Genomic DNA, 9,082 nt, shown 5'->3' on the forward strand with positions numbered 1-9,082 from the left:
GAGCAAGGGGCAGCGGCTGTGTAGAACGAAAACACAAATCCTCAGGGGTGTGAGCGTTTCGAAATGAGTCGTATACATGTAAATGTTGGTCGTCAGTGAACGTGTGGCCTAGTGGATAAGGCGTCGGACTTCGGATCTGAAAATTACAAGTTCGAATGCTGTCACGCTTGTGCTTTTCCAGATCTGAAAAAGAAACATACCGTTTTAATGTAGCAATTGAGCAGTACGAAACCGTCTGAATGTTGCTGTTGACCATTTTTTGCTTGGAGATGCTCTTGAGCTTGAAACACACACAACAAGACCGGTGTTAACTAGCGAAATGGTCGGCAGAGTGCCGACACAGCGAGTTCTGGCTATCACTTGCACATCTAAAACAACGTCGGAAAGTAACTCGTTCGGCTTTTGAGTCACATAAATTATGTGTGTTAATTTTGACACCACTAGCTCTGCTTGTTGTCATGCAATTTCTTTGCCTCTCAGAAATGATTATGACATAAAAGTGAAGTACGTGACGAGTGTGACGTTAGGAAAACATTAGGCAGCATGGAGAGATTCTGTATTGGACCAGCCAACCCAAACGAGTACTGTCTGACGTGCTACCCGGGAAGTATTCACCGAGTTAGCCGGCTAGCTCAGTCGGTAGAGCGTCAGACTCTTAATACCAGGGTCGTGGGTTCGAGCCAGACGCTGGGCGAAACGGAATTTTGTTCTGCTGCAGGTGTAAATTACCTTTTTCTGATTAACGAGATTTAATGGAAATAGCAACTTTAAACTTTGCCTACGTCTCTGTCAGTCGCAAGGAAACTGTATTTGAAGGTGAAGGTGATTTTGTAGACATGTGTGAAAGACATGTTCTGAAATGCAAGTGTTGTTGTTTGGAGAGCACATCGGTTACGTGTCAGATGTGTAGCCAAGCAGTAATTTCTCGCCATAGCTGCAAATATTAGCCGGTAATATGAAGTGTTGTCAGCTAAAGTCTGATGATGCAGACGACCGTAAGGACGAAGTACCCAAGAGTACCGCTAGGCCGCGCCTCTTTAGCTCAGTGGTAGAGCACTGGTCTAATAAACCAGAGGTCGTTAGTTCCATCCTCACAGGAGAAAGATGAATTTTCAAAATCAGTTGCGCGACGTGGCCGTATAGCAAACCGTACCTGTGATGACGAACAATTAGCGACAGGCGTTTTTTAAGAATTACTCTCAGATGCGATTAAGGCGAATGGCGCAGATAAAGCATTTGCCAAAGCAGTGCAGCATAAGGTGGGACGAGGCAGTCTGAATTACATTTTATAGATGTATTTCTCACATATCTCAGAGCCTCTCGCGATCTTCGTCGTCCTCGTCGTCGTCGTCGTCGCTTCTGCAGAAGTAGCAAATGGCCATCGTAGCAAATGCGGCGAGGGACGCCCTGCCTTCGATTCCGAATGCACAAAGTGTGTGGTCTTGTTTCTCAGTCTATATTTGGTCGGTCTCGTCAGAGGTTGAATGTAACGAATGGGTGGGAAAGAGCTAGGGGCAGCGCCTGTGTAGAACGAAAACACAAATCCTCAGGGGTGTGAGCGTTTCGAGATGAGTCGTATACATGTAAACGTTGTTGTCAGTGACCGTGTGGCCTAATGGATAAGGCGTCTGACTTCGGATCTGGAGATTACAGGTTCGAATGCTGTCACGCTTGTGTTTTTCCAGTTCTGAAAAAGAAACATACCGTTTTAATGTAGCAATTGAGCAGTACGAAACCGTCTGAATGTTGGCGTTGACCATTTTTTGCTTGGAGATGCTCTTGAGCTTGAAACACACACAACAAGACCGGTGTTAACTAGCGAAATGGTCGGCAGAGTGCCGACACAGCGAGTTTTGACTATCACTTGCACATCTAAAACAACGTCGGAAAGTAACTCGTTCGGCTTTTGAGTCACATAAAGTATGTGTGTTAATTTTGACGCCACTAGCTCTGCTTGTTGTCATGCAATTTCTTTGCCTCTCAGAAATGATTATGACATAAAAGTGAAGTACGTGACGAGTGTGACGTTAGGAAAACATTAGGCAGCATGGAGAGATTCTGTATGGGACCACCCAACCCAAACGAGTACTGTGTGACGTGCTACCCGGCAGGTATTCATCGAGGCAGCCGGCTTGCTGAGACGGTAGAGCGTCAGACTCTTAATACCAGGGTCCTGGGTTCGAGCCAGACGCTGCGCGGATCGGAATTTTGTTCCGCTGCAGATTTAAATTACCGTTTTTCTGATTAACGAGATTTAATGGAAATAGCAACATTAAACAGTGCCTACGTCTCTGTCAGTCGCAAGGAAACTGTATTTGAAGGTGAAGGTGATTTTGTAGACATGTGTGAAAGACATGTTCTGAAATGCAAGTGTTGTTGTTTGGAGAGCACATCGGTTACGTGTCAGATGTGTAGCCAAGCAGTAATTTGTCGCCATAGCTGCAAATATTAGCCGGTAATATGAAGTGTTGTCAGCTAAAGTCTGATGATGCAGACGACCGTAAGGACGAAGTAACCAATAGAACCGCTAGGTCGCGCCTCTTTAGCTCAGTGGTAGAGCACTGGTCTATTAAACCAGGGGTCGTAAGTTCCATCCTCACAGGAGAAAGATGAATTTTGGAAATCAGTTGCGCGTCGTGGCCGTATAGCATACACTACCTGTGATGACGAACAATTAGCGACAGGCGTTTTTTTAAGAATTACTCTCAGATGCGATTATGGCGAATGGCGCAGATAAAGCATTTGCCAAAGCGGTACAGCATAAGGTGGGACGAGGCAGTCTGAATTACATTTTATAGATGTATTTCTCACATATCTCAGAGCCTATCGCGATCGTCGTCGTCGTCGGTCGTCGGTCGTCGGTCGTCGGTCGTCGGTCGTCGGTCGTCGGTCGTCGTAGTCGTCGCCGCCGCCGCTTCTGCAGAAGTAGCAAATGGCCATCGTAGCAAATGCGGCGAGGGCACGCCCTGCCTTCGATTCCGAATGCACAAAGTGTGTGGTCTTGTTTCTCAGTCTATATTTGGTCGGTCTCGTCAGAGGTTGAATGTAACGAATGGGTGGGAAAGAGCAAGGGGCAGCGGCTGTGTAGAACGAAAACACAAATCCTCAGGGGTGTGAGCGTTTCGAGATGAGTCGTATACGTGTAAATGTTTGTTGTCAGTGACCATGTGGCCTAATGGATAAGGCGTCGGACTTCGGATGTGAAGATTACAGGTTCGAATGCTGTCACGCTTGTGTTTTTCCAGTTCTGAAAAAGAAACATACCGTTTTAATGTAGCAATTGAGCAGTACGAAACCGTCTGAATGTTGCTGTTGACCATTTTTTGCTTGGAGATGCTCATGAGCTTGAAACACACACAGCAAGACCGGTGTTAACTAGCGAAATGGTCGGCAGAGTGCCGACACCGCGAGTTTTGACTGGCACTTGCACATCTAAGACAACGTCGGAAAGTAACTCGTTCGGCTTTTGAGTCACATAAAGTATGTGTTTTAATTTTGACGCCACTAGCTCTGCTTGTTGTCATGCAATTTCTTTGCCTCTCAGAAATGATTATGACATAAAAGTGAAGTACGTGACGAGTGTGACGTTAGGAAAACATTAGGCAGCATGGAGAGATTCTGTATGGGACCACCCAACCCAAACGAGTACTGTGTGACGTGCTACCCGGCAGGTATTCATCGAGGCAGCCGGCTAGCTCAGTCGGTAGAGCGTCAGACTCTTAATACCAGGTTCGTGGGTTCGAGCCAGACGCTGGGCGGAACGGAATTTCGTTCCGCTGCAGATTTAAATTACCGTTTTTCTGATTAACGAGATTTAATGGAAATAGCAACATTAAACTGTGCCTACGTCTCTGTCAGTCGCAAGGAAACTGTATTTGAAGGTGAAGGTGATTTTGTAGACATGTGTGAAAGACATGTTCTGAAATGCAAGTGTTGTTGTTTGGAGAGCACATCGGTTACGTGTCAGATGTGTAGCCAAGCAGTAATTTGTCGCCATAGCTGCAAATATTAGCCGGTAATGTGAAGTGTTGTCAGCTAAAGTCTGATGATGCAGACGACCGTAAGGACGAAGTAACCAATAGAACCGCTAGGTCGCGCCTCTTTAGCTCAGTGGTAGAGCACTGGTCTATTAAACCAGGGGTCGTAAGTTCCATCCTCACAGGAGAAAGATGAATTTTGGAAATCAGTTGCGCGTCGTGGCCGTATAGGAAACGGTACCTGTGATGACGAACAATTAGCGACAGGCGTTTTTTTAAGAATTACTCTCAGATGCGATTAAGGCGAATGGCGCAGATAAAGCATTTGCCAAAGCGGTACAGCATAAGGTGGGACGAGGCAGTCTGAATTACATTTTATAGATGTATTTCTCACATATCTCAGAGCCTCTCGCGATCTTCGTCGTCGTCGTCGTCGTCGGTCGTCGTCGTCGTCGTCGTCGTCGCCGCCGCCGCTTCTGCAGAAGTAGCAAATGGCCATCGTAGCAAATGCGGCGAGGGACGCCCTGCCTTCGATTCCGAATGCACAAAGTGTGTGGTCTTGTTTCTCAGTCTATATTTGGTCGGTCTCGTCAGAGGTTGAATGTAACGAATGGGTGGGAAAGAGCAAGGGGCAGCGGCTGTGTAGAACGAAAACAGAAATCCTCAGAGGTGTGAGCGTTTCGAGATGAGTCGTATACGTGTAAATATTTGTTGTCAGTGACCGTGTGGCCTCATGGATAAGGCGTCGGACTTCGGATCTGAAGATTACAGGTTCGAATGCTGTCACGCTCGTGTTTTCCAGTTCTGAAAAAGAAACATACCGTTTTAATGTAGCAATTGAGCAGTACGAAACCGTCTGAATGTTGCTGTTGACCATTTTTTGCTTGGAGATGCTCATGAGCTTGAAACACACACAGCAAGACCGGTGTTAACTAGCGAAATGGTCGGCAGAGTGCCGACACCGCGAGTTTTGACTGGCACTTGCACATCTAAAACAACGTCGGAAAGTAACTCGTTCGGCTTTTGAGTCACATAAAGTATGTGTGTTAATTTTGACGCCACTAGCTCTGCCTGTTGTCATGCAGTTACTTTGCCTCTCAGAAATGATTATGACATAAAAGTGAAGTACGTGACGAGTGTGACGTTAGGAAAACATTAGGCAGCATGGAGAGATTCTGTATGGGACCACCCAACCCAAACGAGTACTGTGTGACGTGCTAACCGGCAGGTAGCCGGCTAGCTCAGTCGGTAGAGCGTCAGACTCTTAATCCCAGGGTCGTGGGTTCGAGCCAGACGTTGGGCGAAACGGAATTTTGTTCTGCTGCAGGTATAAATTACCGTTTTTCTGATTAACGAGATTTAATGGAAATAGCAACTTTAAATTTTGCCTACGTCTCTGTCAGTCGCAAGGAAACTGTATTTGAAGGTGAAGGTGATTTTGTAGACATGTGTGAAAGACATGTTCTGAAATGCAAGTGTTGTTGTTTGGAGAGCACATCGGTTACGTGTCAGATGTGTAGCCAAGCAGTAATTTGTCGCCATAGCTGCAAATATTAGCCGGTAATATGAAGTGTTGTCAGCTAAGGTCTGATGATGCAGACGTCCGTAAGGACGAAGTACCCAAGAGTACCGCTAGGCCGCGCCTCTTTAGCTCAGTGGTAGAGCATTGGTCTAATAAACCAGGGGTCTTAAGTTCCATCCTCACAGGAGAAAGATGAGTTTTGTAAATCAGTTGCGCGACGTGGCCGTTTAGCAAACAGTACCTGTGATGACGAACAATTAGCGACAGGCGTTTTTTAAGAATTACTCTCAGATGCCATTAAGGCGAATGGCGCAGATAAAGCATTTGCCAAAGCGGTACAGCATAAGGTGGGACGAGGCAGTCTGAATTAAATTTTATAGATGTATTTCTCACGTATCTCAGAGCCTCTCGCGATATTCGTCTTCATCGTCGTCGTCGTCGTCGTCGTCGTCCTCGTCGCCGCCGCCGCCGCCGCCGCCGCTTCTGCAGAAGTAGCAAATGGCCATCGTAGCAAATGCGGTGAGGGACGCCCTGCCTTCGATTCCGAATGCACAAAGTGTGTGGATGTTGTTTCTCAGTCTATATTTGGTCGGTCTCGTCAGAGGTTGAATGTAACGAATGGGTGGGAAAGAGCAAGGGGCAGCGGCTGTGTAGAACGAAAACACAAATCCTCAGGGGTGTGAGCGTTTCGAGATGAGTCGTATACGTGTAAATGTTTGTTGTCAGTGACCGTGTGGCCTAATGGATAAGGCGTCGGACTTCGGATCTGAAGATTACAGGTTCGAATGCTGTCAGGCTCGTGTTTTCCAGTTCTGAAAAAGAAACATACCGTTTTAATGTAGCAATTGAGCAGTACGAAACCGTCTGAATGTTGCTGTTGACCATTTTTTGCTTGGAGATGCTCCTGAGCTTGAAACACACACAGCAAGACCGGTGTTAACTAGCGAAATGGTCGGCAGAGTGCCGACACCGCGAGTTTTGACTGGCACTTGCACATCTAAAACAACGTCGGAAAGTAACTCGTTCGGCTTTTGAGTCACATAAAGTATGTGTGTTAATTTTGACGCCACTAGCTCTGCCTGTTGTCATGCAGTTTCTTTGCCTCTCAGAAATGATTATGACATAAAAGTGAAGTACGTGACGAGTGTGACGTTAGGAAAACATTAGGCAGCATGGAGAGATTCTGTATGGGACCACCCAACCCAAACGAGTACTGTGTGACGTGCTAACCGGCAGGTATGAACCGAGGTAGCCGGCTAGCTCAGTCGGTAGAGCATCAGACTCTTAATCCCAAGGTCGTGGGTTCGAGCCAGACGCTGGGCGAAACGGAACTTTGTTCTGCTGCAGGTATAAAATACCGTTTCTCTGATTAACGAGATTTAATGGAAATAGCAACTTTAAACTTTGCCTACGTCTCTGTCAGTCGCAAGGAAACTGTATTTGAAGGTGAAGGTGATTTTGTAGACATGTGTGAAAGACATGTTCTGAAATGCAAGTGTTGTTGTTTGGAGAGCACATCGGTTACGTGTCAGATGTGTAGCCAAGCAGTAATTTGTCGCCATAGCTGCAAATATTAGCCGGTAATATGAAGTGTTGTCAGCTAAAGTCTGATGATGCAGACGACCGTAAGGACGAAGTACCCAAGAGTACCGCTAGGCCGCGCCTCTTAAGCTCAGTGGTAGAGCACTGGTCTAATAAACCAGGGGTCTTAAGTTCCATCCTCACAGGAGAAAGATGAATTTTGGAAATCAGTTGCGCGACGTGGGCGTTTAGCAAACAGTACCTGTGATGACGAACAATTAGCGACAGGCGTTTTTTAAGAATTACTCTCAGATGCGATTAAGGCGAATGGCGCAGATAAAGCATTTGCCAAAGCGGTACAGCATAAGGTGGGACGAGGCAGTCCGAATTACATTTTATAGATGTATTTCTCACGTATCTCAGAGCCTCTCGCGATATTCGTCGTCGTCGTCGTCGTCGTCGTCGTCGTCGTCGTCGTCGTCGTCGCCGCTTCTGCAGAAGTAGCAAATGGCCATCGTAGCAAATGCGGCGAGGGACGCCCTGCCTTCGATTCCGAAAGCACAAAGTGTGTGGTCTTGTTTCTCAGTCTATATTTGGTCGGTCTCGTCAGAGGTTGAATGTAACGAATGGGTGGGAAAGAGCAAGGGGCAGCGGATGTGTAGAACGAAAACACAAATCCTCAGGGGTGTGAGCGTTTCGAGATGAGTCGTATACGTGTAAATGTTTGTTGTCAGTGACCGTGTGGCCTAATGGATAAGGCGTCGGACTTCGGATCTGAAGATTACAGGTTCGAATGCTGTCACGCTCGTGTTTTCCAGTTCTGAAAAAGAAACATACCGTTTTAATGTAGCAATTGAGCAGTACGAAACCGTCTGAATGTTGCTGTTGACCATTTTTTGCTTGGAGATCCTCATGAGCTTGAAACACACACAGCAAGACCGGTGTTAACTAGCGAAATGGTCGGCAGAGTGCCGACACCGCGAGTTTTGACTGGCACTTGCACATCTAAAACAACGTCGGAAAGTAACTCGTTCGGCTTTTGAGTCACATAAAGTATGTGTGTTAATTTTGACGCCACTAGCTCTGCTTGTTGTCATGCAGTTTCTTTGCCTCTCAGAAATGATTATGACATAAAAGTGAAGTACGTGACGAGTGTGACGTTAGGAAAACATTAGGCAGCATGGAGAGATTCTGTATGGGACCACCCAACCCAAACGAGAACTGTGTGACGTGCTACCCGGCAGGTATTCACCGAGGTCGCCGGCTAGCTCAGTTGGTAGAGCGTCAGACTCTTAATCCCAGTGTCGTGGGTTCGAGCCAGACGCTGGGCGAAACGGAATTTTGTTCCGCTGCAGGTGTAAATTACCGTTTTTCTGATTAACGAGATTTAATGGATATAGCAACTTTAAACTTTGCCTACGTCTCTGTCAGTCGCAAGGAAACTGTATTTGAAGGTGAAGGTGATTTTGTAGACATGTGTGAAAGACATGTTTTGAAATGCAAGTGTTGTTGTTTGGAGAGCACATCGGTTACGTGTCAGATGTGTAGCCAAGCAGTAATTTCTCGCCATAGCTGCAAATATTAGCCGGTAATATGAAGTGTTGTCAGCTAAAGTCTGATGATGCAGACGACCGTAAGGACGAAGTACCCAAGAGTACCGCTAGGCCGCGCCTCTTTAGCTCAGTGGTAGAGCACTGGTCTAATAAACCAGGGGTCTTAAGTTCCATCCTCACAGGAGAAAGATGAATTTTGGAAATCAGTTGCGCGACGTGGGCGTTTAGCAAACAGTACCTGTGATGACGAACAATTAGCGACAGGCGTTTTTTAAGAATTACTCTCAGATGCGATTAAGGCGAATGGCGCAGATAAAGCATTTGCCAAAGCGGTACAGCGTAAGGTGGGACGAGGCAGTCTGAATTACATTTTATAGATGTATTTCTCACATATCTCAGAGCCTCTCGCGATATTCGTCGTCGTCGTCGTCATCGTCGCCGCCGCCGCTTCTGCAGAAGTAGCAAATGGCCATCGTAGCAAATGCGGCGAGGGACGCCCTGCCTTCGAT

The 9,082-nt window shown here is 46.7% G+C and overlaps 1 non-coding gene across 1 annotated transcript; it reads left to right on the forward strand.

The window, feature by feature from the left end:
• Positions 1-1,031: 1,031 nt before the first annotated feature.
• On the forward strand, positions 1,032-1,103 carry Trnai-aau (transfer RNA isoleucine (anticodon AAU)). Its single transcript has one exon. It is a non-coding gene; the product is annotated as a tRNA-Ile (tRNA).
• Positions 1,104-9,082: the final 7,979 nt, after the last annotated feature.

The sequence above is a fragment of the Schistocerca gregaria genome, chromosome 4 (genome assembly GCF_023897955.1).
Source record: "Schistocerca gregaria isolate iqSchGreg1 chromosome 4, iqSchGreg1.2, whole genome shotgun sequence".
NCBI classification, from domain to species: Eukaryota; Metazoa; Arthropoda; class Insecta; order Orthoptera; family Acrididae; genus Schistocerca; species Schistocerca gregaria.